We start from the raw sequence: 17,589 nt of genomic DNA on the forward strand, positions 1-17,589 counted from the left end.
GTGAGTGGGGGTGACGGCTGAAGTTTGAGAGTGACGTGAGGTTTGGGTGGGGTTGGGTAGATTTAGGTTTCAATAATTAAGGAAATAGGTTTTTAAGTTAATAAATAGAATAATATAAAATTTAAACATTCTAATAAAAATTAAATCAGAAACTTTAAATTAAAATTTATAAAATCCCGAAATTAAGAATTAGGGGAATTTTAAAGATAATTAAAAATCATTATTTTGGCTAATTTTGGATAAAAATGACCCCTAAAATTAAATAAAATTAAATACTTAAAATTTTGAGATAATAAAACTTAAAATAATATTTTAAGGCTCTAAAAAGGCTCATAAAATAATTTGGGTGGAAAGTTGTCATCTCGTCCGTCCACGGTCCCGTCTACGCGATTAAATAATAAAAATACTAAAAATCATAAAAATCACTAATTATGGGTTAAATGCTTAAAAATAAATTAAATCATGCATAAATAATTCACATAATTATTTAACCCATAAATCATAAATTTAAATAATTAAATATCCTAATTATGCAGGCGGATTTATGTAATTAAAAATACCGGGTGTTACAATTCTCCCCCCCTTAAATTGAATTTCGTCCTCGAAATTAAGGTACTTACCCGAACAACTCCGGGTAGCGAGTCCTCATGTCTGCCTCGGTCTCCCAAGTAGCTTCCTCCTCCGAGTGATTCAGCCACTGGACTCTGACCATCGGTATGACCCGCGTCCTAAGCCTCCGCTCCTCTCTAGCCAAAATCCGCACTGGTCTCTCCTCGTAAACAAGATCTGGTGGCAACTGTAAGGGCTCAAAATCCAACACATGCGACGGGTTGGAAACATATCTCCGAAGCATGGATACATGAAATACGTTGTGCACTGCCGCTAGCCCTGGAGGTAGAGCTAAACGATAGGCCAACGTGCCAACTCGCTCCAAGATCTCGAATGGCCCTATGTATCTCGGATTAAGCTTGCCTCTCCGCCCAAAACGCGCTACTCCCTTCATAGGTGACACCTTCAAGAATACGTGATCACCTACCGCGAACTCCAAATCGCGTCGTCTGGCATCCGCATAACTCTTCTGCCGACTCTGCGCTGTCCTCATCCTGTCTCGAATCTGCGTCACAATGTCAGCTGTCTGCTGCACAATCTCCGGACCCAACAAAATCCTCTCTCCAACCTCATCCCAATGCACCGGAGATCTGCATCTCCTCCCATAAAGTGCTGCATATGGAGCCATACCTATAGACGACTGAAAGCTGTTGTTATAGGTAAACTCCACTAAAGGCAGTCTAGTCTCCCAAGATCCTCGAAAATCGATAACACAAGCTCTCAGAAGATCCTCGAGAACCTGGATCACTCTCTCAGACTGGCCATCTGTCTGGGGATGAAATGCTGTACTGAACAAAAGCCTAGTTCCCAAAGCTGTGTGCAGACTCTTCCAAAACGCTGAGGTGAACCTCGGATCTCTGTCTGACACAATAGACACTGGTATGCCATGCAGTCTAACAATCTCTCTGATGTAAAGCTCTGCATACTGTGTCAAAGTGTAGTTAATCCTTACCGGCAAGAAATGAGCTGACTTGGTGAGTCTATCCACAATCACCCAAATCGCTGTACACCCTCTCGTACTCCTCGGTAAGCCAACTACAAAGTCCATCGTAATATTCTCCCATTTCCATTCCGGAATAGGGAGAGGTCTAAGAAGTCCTGCTGGACGCTGATGCTCTGCTTTGACTTGCTGACAAGTCAAGCACTCTGACACCACTCTCCCGATGTCACTCTTCATCCCGGGCCACCAATACAATAGCTGCAAGTCCTTGTACATCTTCGTACTTCCGGGGTGAATGGAGTACGGAGATGCGTGAGCCTCTGTCAAAATCTCAGCTCGCAACTGATCGACGTTCGGTACCCACATCCTCCCACGGTACTGAACGATGCCATCCTCCACTGTATACAAGAGATTTCCTCTAGCCTCATCTCTCTGTCTCCATCGCTGTAACTCCTCATCAGTGGACTGCCCCTCTCTAATCCGATCTCGCAGAACTGGCTGCACCGTCAACACTGACAAGCTCGGTGCATGGCCACTCGGATAGCACTCCAAACCAAATCTCTGAATCTCGGTCTGTAGTGGTAACTGCACAGTCAAACATGTTACCACTGATGACTTCCGACTCAAAGCATCGGCCACTACATTAGCTTTACCCGGATGGTAGCTAATGTCACAATCATAGTCCTTCACCAACTCCAACCATCTGCGCTGTCTCATGTTCAACTCCTTCTGGGTGAAGAAGTACTTGAGGCTCTTGTGATCGGTGAAAATCTTGCACTTCTCGCCGTAAAGATAGTGCCTCCAGATTTTCAAAGCGAAAACCACTGCTGCCAACTCCAAGTCATGCGTCGGGTAGTTCTGCTCATGAATCTTCAACTGTCTCGACGCATACGCAATAACCTTACCACACTGCATAAGCACTGCGCCTAAACCAAGTTTAGACGCGTCGGTGTAAACCACTAACTCCTCATGTGGTACTGTCATCGCTAACACTGGTGCTGTAGTGAGTGCTTCCTTCAGCTGATCGAAGCTCCTCTGACAGTCTGAACTCCATATAAACTTCGCATTCTTCTTGGTCAAGGAAGTCAAGGGTACTGCAATAGAGGAAAAACCCTTGATGAACTTCCTGTAGTATCCGGCCAAACCCAAGAAACTGCGAATCTCTGAAGCATTCTTCGGAATGCCCCAATTCTGCACTGCCTCCACCTTAGACTGATCGACTGCAACTCCATCTCTCGAAATAATGTGGCCAAGAAATGCCACCTGCTCAAGCCAAAACTCGCACTTGCTGAACTTGGCATACAACCGATGCTCCCTCAAAGTCTGCAATGCGGTCTGAAGGTGCTGTCTATGCTCCTCGATGCTCCTAGAATAGATCAAAATATCATCAATAAAGACTATGATGAACTGATCCAGATATGGCTGAAAGACTCGGTTCATGAGATCCATGAAAACCGCTGGAGCATTGGTCAACCCAAATGGCATCATCAAGAACTCGTAATGCCCATATCGTGTCCGGAAAGCAGTCTTGGACACATCTGCATCCCTAACACGCAACTGATGGTAACCAGATCGCAGATCGATCTTGGAGAACACTGAAGCTCCCTGCAACTGGTCAAACAAGTCCTCTATCCTCGGCAGTGGATACTTGTTCTTCACTGTGACTCTGTTAAGCTCTCGGTAATCGATGCACAGTCTCATACTGCCATCCTTCTTCTTCACAAACAACACCGGAGCTCCCCAAGGAGAAAAGCTAGGTCGAACGAAGCCTTTCTCTAACAACTCCTGTATCTGCTCCTTCAACTCTTTCATCTCGGTAGGAGCAAGCCTGTACGGTGCCTTAGAGATAGGCACGGTGTCTGGCACTAAGTCAATACTGAACTCCACCTCTCTCACTGGTGGAATTCCTGCCACATCCTCCGGAAAGACATCCGGAAAGTCACGAACCACCTCTAACTCTGATAATGATCTGCTAGATGGCTCTGAAGTTGTGACAATACTCGCTAGAAACCCCTGGCAACCCCGTCTCAACAACTTCCTCGCCTGAATATAGGATATCACCTGAGGAATATCACTGCTCTGAGATGCATAAAAAGTGAACGGGTCGCCCCCTGTAGGTCTCACTGACACTGATCTCCGACGAAAATCAATCGAAGCTCCATTGACTGTCAACCAGTCCATACCCAAAATAAGATCAAAACCACTCAAAGGCAAGACTACTACATCTGCTCGAATGGAGTGTCCCTGCAGCTCTAACTCCAGTCCTCGAATAACCTTCGAGGTAGACATAATCTGCCCTGACGGCATAGTAACATCATACCCGCTGTCACTACTCTCAGGTGTGATGCCTACCCGTCTGATAAACTCCAGGGAGATAAACGAATGCGTAGCCCCTGAATCTAGCAACGCAAACGTGGAGTTGCCTCCAACTAGAATTCTCCCGGTGATCAAGGAGGTGTCTGGATCTACCTCCTCAGCCTGCATCACAAACACCCTACCAGCGGTTTTCTTCTTCCTGGGGCAGTTAGCTATCTGATGCCCTGGCTCCCTACAGTGGTAGCAAACTCCTGCTCCCAATAGACAAGGTCCCGAATGCATCTTCTGGCACTTCGGGCAAGTAGGATAAGCTATGGCATTAGGGGCCCCGCCCCTCTGCTGCTGCGGCCTCTGCTGTTGTGGCCTCTGCTGCTGATTCGGGCCCTTAGCCGGCCCTGTATATTGCTTCTTCGCAGGAGGCTGCGAAGATGGTCGCTGATACCCTGTCTGCACAAACTGCCTCTTACCCTGCTGCTCTCTCTGGATCGCTCTCCGACCCTCCTCAGAACGCAAGGCCCTGCTGACTGCAGACTCATATGTAAACACGTCTGCCATGCGCACGTCATGCCTGATCTCAGCCTTCAGGCCCTCAACAAACTGTCGCAGCTTCTCCTGCGGACTATCGGCAATCATGGGCACAAAACGACAGCCCCTCTCAAACTGGCTTATGTACTCCACCACAGATCTGTCCCCCTGACGGAGACTCATGAACTCCCGGATCATGCGACTGCGCACATCCTCAGTGAAATATTTGGCGTAGAAGATACGCCTAAACTCAGCCCATGTCAGAGTCGGTAGATGGACTCCTCTAACTGCCCCCTCCCACCATGAGGCTGCATCGCCTCGCATCATATAAGTAGCACAGCTCACCCTGTCGGCGTCTGTGATCCCCATGTAGTCAAAGATGGACTCAAGTGAGCGAATCCATCCCTCAGCCACCAACGGATCGGTGGTCCCCAAGAACTCCTTAGGCCCCTTCTTCTGGAACCTCTCCGCGACGTCCTCCTCGTGGGACAGTCTGGGACGGGCTGCCTGCTGCTCCAGCAAGGCAGTAATACCCGCCATCATAGTGGCACTGGCCTGCTCCAGTGCTGTAATAGGGTGCTGCTGAGGTGGCGGTGGAGGTGGAGGTGGATGTGGAGGTCTCCCACGTCGATTCACCTGTCTGGGAGGCATTCTGCACCACCACATATTTGTTTACGTAAATCGCCATGCATAACTAAGTGTTTTGAAATTAATACTAACTTAAATTCTAGAAATTAAATCATGCTATAAACATTTAAAACTTACAGACCGGTAGCGTGGATTTCTGAGCTCGCATAGCAGTAGTGACCCCTCCAAGGACCGTGCTCTGATACCAACTGAAACGACCCTAACTCTATAATTAATAAATATGCGGAAAATTTTTTTTTTTTTTTTTTATACTTACTTACTAAATAAAGTATTGTACATATACGCCCATACGTATATGAACAGAATAAAAAGATTTAAAATAACTAAATAAATAAACAAATAAATACTTAAATAAAAATGCATTCTTAAAAATAAAATAAATATCTGAGTCAAACATTTAATTAAAAAAAATACTGCATAAATAAAATGTATAAAATTTGCATGCACTGAAAATAGTTAATAAAATATTCTAAACTCACAACCACTGACAAATAATAAAAATGTATCATGCTGACAAGAACAATCACATGCATAGCGACTCAGAATATTTCACGGTCACGGGGCCACTGCATGCATGCTCATACGTCCTCGCCTCCGGTGGGTACAACGTCATCCTCAACGTACTCACCTGCACCATACCAGTGTAGTGAGCCTAGAGGCCCAACATGCTAACATAACAAGGGTTTAAAATAATTTAAACCAATTTAATACTATACATACATATACATGAATGAGCATGCTTAAAAATTTCATAACATAACTTAACTTAAATAAACATAAATAACATTATACATAACATTATTGAGCAATTCATTTTCTAACATCGCATGGTTGTATCCGTAGTGTAACCTTAAATCATACATTAAATACTGATCAGCGTGGAAACCTACGTACGTGGCCGGTGACGAATCACCTCTTAAATTGGCAGTAAACTGCCCTTCAATCATATGGGGACAAGTCCCCCTTAAATTGTCACACTACTTCAACTTCCAACATAAAATATTTTATTGCTCAACTTAACATTAAATCATGCATAAAATAATATTTCATGAATGCATGCACTTGAATAAAATATGTGTCCATCCTATATATTTAATTTAATTTCTTACTAACATATAAATATAAAAATAACTTCAATGCATAAAAATAATTAAATATATAATCAGGACACATGCAAATTTTCTCATGGATGGTCCTGGACTGCTGGCCCTAACACTCAAGCCCATTAACTTAAAACTGGCCCATTAACATACTTAAGCCCATTATTTCAAACTTTAAGCCCAAATAATTATTCTAAGCCCAATTAAATTAATAAAGCCCATTAAAATTACACTAAGCCCAATAACACTTAAACTGGCCCATTGGGCCCAAAAACCCAAAGACTGGCCCATTAACTTTTATGGGCCCAAAAGCCCATAAAATAAATGGACTAACTTAATTAAAATTTTAAAAGTCCAAATAAAATTATTTGGGAGTCCAAATAATTTTATTTCAATTTATTTGACCCAAAAACACATAAATTTGTAAAATACTTTAAAAATAAAATACTCGAGCCCGGCCCACCAAACTCGGACCCGGACTCACTAACCCGACCCACTACCTAACTGACCCGACCCGGACCACTCAGACCCGACCCAGACCCCTAACCTAGCCCAACCCGATCCCCCCTCTCCCATTGCCTCTCGGCCGTGAGCAGCAGGCCCTCTTGGCCTGCTGCCGGCCGGCTCCGGCCGCCCCTGGCCGGAGCGCCGCCGCCCGGACGTAGTCCACGTCCGGGCGGACCTAACCTAACCAGGCCCCAGCCCCCATGCAGCCAGGAACCACGAACCCGAAGCCCCTGAACACGAAACCCTTACCTGCGTCGAACCATGGCCGCCGACTGCACTAGCTCAAAACTTGGGCTCGTTTGGCTCGAACCACTCGAGCCACTCGAGCCCAAACCACCCTTCCTCCACCTAGGAACCCCTGACCAGCACCCTAGCCGTCCATAACCATGAAAACGTGTGTATGTCAATGAAAAACAAGGCGCTATGTGTGTGCAACCGAGAGGTAAACATATTTTTCTGAAATTTCTTTAAGAATTTAATACATACACCATACGCATATTAATATAACTGAGATGGTACGAAAATTCAAGAAGAAATCATGCCTTTCACCGTAGACGACGAGAAACGCGAGCGTGAGACGGTTCCGGGACGACGGGACGCAAATACGGGACGCTTGGAGCTTCACGATCCTTGGCTATGGCTTCCTGGGTTTGCTGGGGTCGAGAGGATGAAGAAAGTGAGTGGGGGTGACGGCTGAAGTTTGAGAGTGACGTGAGGTTTGGGTGGGGTTGGGTAGATTTAGGTTTCAATAATTAAGGAAATAGGTTTTTAAGTTAATAAATAGAATAATATAAAATTTAAACATTCTAATAAAAATTAAATCAGAAACTTTAAATTAAAATTTATAAAATCCCGAAATTAAGAATTAGGGGAATTTTAAAGATAATTAAAAATCATTATTTTGGCTAATTTTGGATAAAAATGACCCCTAAAATTAAATAAAATTAAATACTTAAAATTTTGAGATAATAAAACTTAAAATAATATTTTAAGGCTCTAAAAAGGCTCATAAAATAATTTGGGTGGAAAGTTGTCATCTCGTCCGTCCACGGTCCCGTCTACGCGATTAAATAATAAAAATACTAAAAATCATAAAAATCACTAATTATGGGTTAAATGCTTAAAAATAAATTAAATCATGCATAAATAATTCACATAATTATTTAACCCATAAATCATAAATTTAAATAATTAAATATCCTAATTATGCAGGCGGATTTATGTAATTAAAAATACCGGGTGTTACAATATTTGTGACTCCAACCTTGCAATGAAGGATCACAATGCCAATGGTAGTCGAAATCCGCCATATCATTTAACAAGTGCATAGCACTGTCTTCATCTCTTCTGAACAGGTGACTTCCAGTGGCCAAAGCTCCATAATACACCCAACTTCTTGTAGTCTCATCTAAACCACCATAAAACATCTGAGTGAGCGCGTAGTTCGAAAAATTATGGCATCGAAATCTGTTCGCCAAATCATTGAATCTCCCCCAAGCAGCATAGAAAAACTCCAAATATTGTTGGCCAAACCTTGTGAACACCTGTCGATGATCCATCTCCAAGCACCTCACAAGAAAAAGAGAAAAAAAATTAAAATTTAAAAATAAACAAAGGAACGAAAAAATAGGAAAAAAAATGTCTAGTCTCAAGAAAATAATCTATCCTAATATTAACTAAACAGTCCCCGGCAACGGCGACAAAAACTTAACTGGAAAAATCGGTTTGATAAAAATCTACTAGCAAGCGCACCAGGTCAAGTAATAGTAAAGTGGACCGAGAGTCCAAGTATCGATCTCACATGGACTGCAGTCAATTCGCAAAAATTAATTATTTAGCTTAATCTAAACAAAATCATAAAAGCAATTTGATTTAAATCAAATAAGAATTTAAAAATAAAAACTGCTTAAGAAATAAGAATAAAAATAACTAAAGATAAAAATAATTAAAACGAGACAACCAAGACACACGTAGGAACCGAACAAATCATGTAACATGTAGTTGATTCAGGACTCAGATTTAATCTTAGATCACGGGAATTCTCCTATCTTGTTCAAATTAAGGTCTATTTCTAGAACAATCAAACCAATTCAAATATTGACGGATTAATCTTTCGTAATTCTAATCAAATTTGAATGCATTAAATATTTATGAAAATTCAGTTTACACCCAAACCGCACACTGAAACCGAATTCTATTTTTAGTCGGTTTTACAATATGTTGATTAGCAAAGTGATCAAAATCGAAACCTCCTCTGTTGACTTGGAATCGATTAACATGCAAGCAAACAGTTGATCAGACTATTCACAATACAAATATAAATCTGACAATCAATAAAATAAAATCAATTCTGAAAAATCCCAAAAAAACATCCAAGTTTTCTACATAAATTTGTTCGGCCCAATCACGCCGTCTTGGTTGAAAATAAACTACTCCATAATTAAAAACAATAATTCAAAAATAAAAATAAGAAGAATAAAAGAAAAGAAAAGAAGAAATCTTCTCTCCCAAGCCTTGTAGCCGCCTCCTCTGTGTTGTCTGCCTTTTGGAACTTCCGAACCCCCAAAAATATGTTATATCTTCTATATATATGGTCCGGAACCCATACCAATTAATTTCCTTCACAAAATAAGACTTTTCGAAACAAAACTGATGCCGAAACACGCGCGCGTATCAATAAAAAACAGAGTCTGAACATGCAACTCGCGCGCGCGCGAGCTCCATTCTCTCGCGCGCGCAACACTAAAATTCTGCTGCGAGCAACAATTTTGAAAAATTCATATCTTGAGATCTAGCCGTCGGATCGAGCTGAAATTTGGACAGCAGTTTCAAAACATCTTGAATTCATTCTGAACGGTGAAGATCGGATTTGGATCTTTCTAAAATTAAATTTGATTTTTTGAACAAAGCTGCTCCGTAATTCACTCTTCAACAATTTATTTTTCTACAAAATTAACCCGAGGAGTGAAATACACACACATGCACTAAAACACATAAAAATACATAAAAATAATATGAATGCACACAAAATAGATAAAAACCTATCACAAAATAATGCACACAAAATGCACTTATCAGTAGCATATAATTAAAAATTTTAAAAAAATTAAAAATGTTTTTCATTAAATCCATTTAAACTTGTAAAACTTTAAACTTTATCTCGACATTTCATTATGCTTTGTGGTTGAGAACCTTGACTGGGGTTAACAATTTTCGTAAAATGGGGAAAGATACAAAGTATTTGTTATAGAGGCTCATTGTGCAATTGCACAGGCACAAACCTAGGGTCGGGACGAGACAACTCAAGTATTGAAAATTTCTTAAAATTATGATATTTAAATTAATTTTATGGCATCTTAATTGCATGTTGAGTTCAAGTTACCCTAAAGTCACTACTCTAACCTTGAATTTAATGGTCTATGTTATGTCATATTAACACTATCAACATTAACATATTCATATGCTGAGATATAGATTCTTCGATATGTGATTAGAATACTACTCTTAGGGCAACATCTCACACCCAATTACGATACGATCCCATAAAATTTATGTAAAGCTCACATCTTACATATTAAATTAAGTATATCGACAACAAGTTATATAGAAATCTTAGGAGTGTTTTGAATGTGAACTGGAAATGCTTGTGAAGATCAATTTGGCTATGAGCCATGCTGATGATATATGTTTATATCTGTTTGCGTGGGCACCAAATGTTATATTAAAGTTAAAGGAAAATACCCAACTTAGTGGCAAATGTTGGCCCCTTTCTTGATTTTGTCCAAATACTGGTATTCTCGGTTTGATCCTAAACATTTACAAAATAAATCTTTCATCAATTTAATGGTTACATCTAATCGCATGCATGTCATGTGTTAATCTTGTCCTTAAAATCGGTCAAAATTTGTAAATGTCTCGGTCTAAATCAGGAATGTCAAATCATTTGAGGCCAAATTGAGAAAGAGGTCATCTGGGACTGAACTAGGTCTTTTCTCCATTATAATTTTAACCTTTAAATTGGAAGTATTGATTCGGCCAATTTTTTGGAACATTAATTAGGACTAAGCTGAAAACGCCACAATATTTAGGATCAAACAGGAAAGATGTCAAACATATAAACCAAATATTTCCACTAAAGTTATAGAATTTTTATAAAAAAACATTCCAAAATCTCATTGGAAACTTTTAAAACAAAAAACATATCATTTGAAAAGATAATCGCATTGTGGGGAATTAAAATATAAACTTATTTGTTTCTCATTTATTACTCATTTATTTCCTTGTGATATCTTCTTGTAGAATGACTATCTTGTTTAAAATTTCACCAAACCATTTAACAAAATTATAATTCAGAAATTACATCTCAGAGAAGAACTTTCATATCACATAAATTAAGAATCAAAGGGAAAAAAAGAAGATAACTTACATATCATAGAAGAGCGTTGGAAAGCGGTAGCGCCGCCGCCGCTAAGAGGGTTGTGAAGGTAAGGAACATAAAAAATAGGGTTTCCAAATGAAATCAATTTTATAGGAAGAAAAGAAGAGAAGCGTCCACAGTTGAAATGTAATTTCTGCACGTGACTATCACATGCTAAAATTGCGTCCATTTTAACAATCAAATTAATGGGTGAATCAAATCCAAACAAATAGGAAATTGTGTGAGTAAATCAGAGAAATGACTTAAAGTGAAGGAGTAAACAAGGAATTATCATATTTTATTTATTTCCATACAAATTTTAAGAAGTTTTAAACTAAAAGCTCATTGAATAACTTATTGTATTTCATACAGTATGTATATACGTATGTATGTATGTGTGTATGTCTATATATATATGCATCCGCTGATATGACATGTTGTACATCTAATAAGTGAATGCCATGTCAACCGGTGCACATGTAGTTGCCCACGGTGCTTGGCCATGATATCAAAACTTATATATATATATATATATAAATATATATATATATATATATATATATATACATAAATTTTCAGTTGCCCAACCAATGATGCCCAACTCATCCCCGACAACTAAAACCCGGTAGTGGGTTTTAGTGATACAATTTTTTTTTTAAATAACAACTAAAACCCGGTAGTGGGTTTTAGTGGTCGGGGACGAGTTGGGCAGGAATGATTGGGCAGCTGAAAATTACTCATATATATATATATACAATTTTTATATGCTGCCCACCCACCGTGCCCACAAATGAGATGTCATTCAACTATTGGATGTGATGAATTGTATATGCAGTAGTTGAATGACACCTCATTGGTGAGCACGGAGGTTGGTACGGTGGGTGGACAACATATCAAAACACACACACACACACAAATATATATATTAAACAAAAAATAATTAAAATTTTTCCTCATCAATGGGTGATAGTCCATATAGTACTAAGATCCCAAATTTGAGGCAAAGTCTCGTGTAATGATTCTCAACGCTTGAGGTTACCAAAATGCAAAAGATCAGACGGTTCATATATAATGTACACTAATTAAAAAAATATTAATAATAAAACATAATTTCATGAATAATGAGTCTTTAATAAAATTTAAAATAGAGATAGTAAATCTCACATAAAAATACCTCGAAATAGCAATGTTCTAAAAAGTGCTAGGCGGTAGGTGGACGACGACCCACCGCTTAGAGCCTAGTCGCCTAGGCGACCGCCTAGGCGGTTTTTTTTAAAACCTAAATAATAAATAACTTGGAATATTTATGAGTTTTACTATAAAATATAATTTTTATATCTTATATTTTTTAGTTTTTGTACGAAAATCTTATAAAATTTTAATAATAACAACAAAAACAACAAAAACAACAACAACATAAATATTAATAGGTATCAAGTCTTCATATGTAATATGAGATTTAATTTTTTTTCTTGACTTTATTTTCTGCGCTTTTTTATTTCTTTCTATGTTTGTTTCTCACTTCAAGTCTCTCTTTTAGTTTCTGATTTTTAAATTTTTTTAATAAAAAATAGTAACTGCCTAGGTGGATTTCTATTATCCTAGGCGGCTTGGGCGCCGCCTAGGCAGGAGATTAGGCGGACAACGCCTAGAGGCATAGCCTAGCAAGAAAGCGAGGATGTGGACAACCGCCTAGCGTCTAAGCGGGTCTAGGCGGCTTCTTTTAGAACACTGTCAAATAGTGAGATCATGATCGTTAATTTGATCTCTTATGTTTTCAGCTAGTGAGATCACGAGGCGAACAGAGTCAGGCTTGTTACGCCTTAAACACATATAATTATCGAGTGGTGAGATTAATGTTTTTAATGCATTAATATATCTAAAAATTGTGTTTTGATGATTTCAAAACTCTGTCTATGGTTACTAATCGTTTAAAGTGAGAAAATGCAGATTAATTGAATTTTTTCCAGTTGCTTTCGGACGCTCCGAACTTGCTCTAAAAAATGTTCATCCAAAGGAGTTCGGAGGAAACGAAGTGGACAGTTCAAAAGCTCCAAAGTAGGATCCGTGGATCCGAACTTGATGTCAGCAAAACAAGTTTGAATTTTGAATTTAAGAGGAATGTGAATTAGCCCTCTCACTCCCTAAGGAATGAAAGGCCACACCTAACTCTGTCCAAAAGACTGGAATACGAATGAGATCAAAAAGGCCATCATTAATGCGACAAGGCAATTTCCCTCAAGGTTTGCATCTATTGAGAAATACGAAATCAAGTATTTCAGGAGGGGTGTAACCTCATTAGAAATGATCTCCCGTGCCGAGCATTCCTTAGTCAGTTATTCTCGCATTTCAGCTTAGATTCGGACCACCATTTCTCTGAAAGATGGTTCTTGATTCACTCCCCACTTTGAGCTCGTCCATTGGTTAGGTGATCCCTTGCTCTCACATTCGAGTATTTGATCATTGTTTAGGCACATCAGATGTCTGTCAGGGGAAAGTTTGGATCTTTCGAACTCAGGATCGGAGATTTTGAACTGTCCGAAGCTTCTGAACTCCAATCTAGCTTCCGAAAGGTTTGGAACCATCGAACTAAACTGTTAGGATCGACGTGGAGTGTTTAGAGTGAGAGAGAGAGGGGGGGGGGTGGGGGGGGTGGGCTAGGGGGCAAATGAACAACTCCAAATTTCTTCAGGTCCTGGACTGGTTTTAGCACTCTCAGCAAGCAATTGGATTTTTTATGTGTTAAAAACAGGTTCTTGGTTTTTGAGTAACAGTACAAAATTCTTGCTGAGGGTGCTATACTCAGACTGAAAGATAACTCTATTCGCATGACCGTGGTTGATGAAAGGGATGGGGTTGTTAAACTTTGCTCTGAATGGGAGTAAAACTGAGAAATCCTCGAGGCCTCTGGCATACCCTCCATTGTTTTTGACCACCTTGAAGAACTTGCTCCATCCATATTTTCTTATATTGTAGACTTAAACTTCGAATTGTTTGTTTCAAAATCAACCCAGATGTTGTGCTTTTATAATCAAAAGTTAGGGTATGTGAAGTGTGAAGAGTCTGGGACCTCGAACAGTCGCGTGACTGTTCAGTGTCCTTCGTGTTTTTTCAGTCACTAGTATTACACGGTGCGATGCACGAAACTTTATTTATATGTAATGTAATTTATATCTATATATACAAATATATGTATTTATCCGTAAAGAAATTTAATAAAAGAAAAATTTTAAGGTATGATATTTTTGTAAACTTAAACGGTGAATACACAAATTTTTTTGATTACGAGGAATATATATAAATACCATTACTTTTTGTAGTTGATATTTATTTACTCTCCAGTCAGTAACTCTCAGTGAAATTTTTTTGAGCTAAAAACCCCCTGTGTTTTCGGAAAAAAAATGAGGTATATATATAGACCCACTCTTGTTTTTATTTGAACAAATAGACCTTGGATTGAAAAAGACAATGTTACCCTTTAGTAAAAATATTTAGCTGAATAAAAAAAATTCCAAAATGAGATAAAAACAATTTTAAAACTCGTCGACTGGGTAATTGATTTCTCGACTGATGTAATTAACTGTTTCACTTGAACTTCAATTGCCCCCTTTTTGCTCTTCAATTTTTTTACAAAACCTTCGCCTGTTGGAACAGAACCCTATTGAGCCGCCGTTGAAGCCCTCATTCGTCGTCGTCATCGTTCCTGTCCTCCACGTAACCTCCTTCTTCTCCACAACAAACAAGTAATGGCAGAGGAAAATGTTACTGTAGGTTTTTCTATTATAGATTTTGATATTTCGTGTTTGATATTCAGATATCATGATCATGATATATATGATCAATCCATGAACATTTTCATATGTTTGTCAACTTTGTTGCACTCATTCCTACCGTAGTACAGTCATAGTAAATTTCGACCAATTACGACTATTTTGTTTCATATCTCGAGTCTCGACTGATGATGTAATGAATCTCGACTGTATTACGTAGCACGAGTTATCGACTATGTGTCGATCGATTTTTTTCATATCTCGACAGCATTACGTAGCATGAATTATTGACTATTTGCCGATCGATTTGCTTCATATCTCAACTGATGATGTTATGAATCTCGACTGTATTATGTAGCACGAATTATCGACTATGTGCCGACCGATTTGTTTCTTACATCGACTGTCTCATGCACCTTACAAACTAATACTAGTGATTTTACGAAAAAACATTAAATTCTAAATTTCTCAACAAGTTGAGAAATCAAACTTGCATCCTAAATAATCAGAGTATAAAACAAATCAGATGTAACTCCCATAAGCCTAAATTGAAGAACAACGAAAATCGTCGAACAACACTATGCACTAAGTGTTGTCTCCGGTTTCTTCACACCAACGACAACACGGGAACAACAACAACGATGGCTGCAAAAATTCTTCAGAATCTTCGAATTCTTCAATGTGATTTCTCTGAAAGCTCTCTGAATTCTCATATGTAGTTCACATCTTGTTTGTGCGCAAAAACCCTTTCTTATAGATGAGAGTCCAAACATGGAAATGATTTTTTTGTAGAGTCCTACACAAATAAAGAAACAAGTATTTGTTAGGACCATGACTGTTTTAAATATATCTTGATAATATTTAATAACCATGACACACATAAATTTTTTATCAAGAAAATATTTAATCTAGGCAAATATCTATCTCAATATTTTCGATAATAGCACGTAAATATTTAACCTATCATATCAAATCTTTTGTTTAGAAAGCAAAATTCAATATTATAATAAACACGCTTAAGACAAAGATTATCAAGGAATTAGTATTCCTTTCAGATATATCTCCTAGAAATATGCACGTGTTTTGCACGTATACTAGAAATATGCACGTACATCCTCTTCCTATGCTCTATGTAATAGTATTCGTTGGAACCTTCGCTCGTCGCCATTGAAGAATGAATGCGACAGAACAGAAGAAAAGAAAGAAATTGGAGTGCAAGAGTTTGAAGAGAAAGTAATTTTGACGTGAAAAAAATTGTGATTGCACTATTTGTAGACAAACATTGAATATTGCATACGTGCGCAATGGTTATCGGTATGTGTAAGATACAGATGTTTTAATTGGGTTGCGTCCGTTCGGTGAATTCATCCTTATCGTGACTAGCGATGCGATGTGACGTTTAATGTTTGAACAATTAATACGCTATATTAATAATTGGTTAGCGTCTATTCCGTGAATTAATCGTAAATTTAATTATTGTTATACGCGTGGTACATATTCCCAAAAACTTAATGTACGGCTAATAAAGATTTTTACGTAATATTTTCAGAAAAATATATAGAGCTGAATGTATAAATTCAAATTTATTATTTAATTTTAGTTTAAAAAATGCATATATTTACGCATAAAAATATAATAAAATAAATACATAATTATCAAGGTATTTCTTGACATATGAATATAAATATAAAACATTAAATGTCAGAAAAAATACAAAAAAATACGAAATTAAAAAATCTAAGGTTTTTTTATAAATATTTTAACATTTAAAATTTCGTTTCACTAAATCTCAAATGACATTTATATTTTGAGTATTGTAACTATGTTAGAATGATCCTTTCACAAACTAAATTAGAATGATAATTTTAAATTGTTAATGAAACTATACGAATTCTTATTATTAATCATATACAAAAACATGTCATGCATCACACGGGTGAGATACTAGTTGTTCATCACACACAAAATTATTTAAAGTAAATTGAAATGAATAAATTTTTTATTAAGAGAAAAACCAAAAATATATTAATTTTGGTTTAAAAAATAATGAAATTATTGACTATCAAAAGCTCAAAAATATCAAACCTTAAAATCACTTCAAACATATTAAAAATCTAGCAAGGTGTTGCATATTGAAATCGAGTAATATATATAAGAAATTTTAAAAATTAAAAAATTTCTCGTATTTTATTTTTTTTAAATTTAAATAAAAAGTACTAACTTTCCAAATAATAAAAAAATTAAAATGTTGTAGAATAGTTTTAAATAAGATGCTAATTTTTCAAATAATTTTTTTAAAAAAAAAAGTGGTAAAAGGATTTTAAATAAAATGGGTTAAAGAGTAATAAAAAAATTAAAAGAAGGCTTAAAAATTAAACGTACAGGTGGGAAGTTTCGAATCTTGAACCTAACGAAAACTGAAAGAGTCCCAACCGCTAGACCAAATACTCTTAAAAAAAAACATTTTGGGGCCAAATATTATATATAATAAAACCAAAAAAATTATACTATATACTAATAAATTTTTCAAAATTTTTTATACTATATACTAATAAATTTTTCAAAAATTTTCGGGGAACGGCCCCTCCGATCCCTACAGTAGATCCGCCCCTGACCAACATCCTCGAGAGGACCATAAAGAACTAACCCATTGCCTATGTTTATAGTCTACGTCCAAAACACACACATATTTCAAGTATAATTTAAATAATTCAATAATTTAATTTATATGTTCATATTTCTATTCTATGTGCAAAA

The sequence above is a fragment of the Henckelia pumila genome, chromosome 4 (assembly GCF_033568475.1).
Source record: "Henckelia pumila isolate YLH828 chromosome 4, ASM3356847v2, whole genome shotgun sequence".
Lineage (NCBI taxonomy): Eukaryota > Viridiplantae > Streptophyta > Magnoliopsida > Lamiales > Gesneriaceae > Henckelia > Henckelia pumila.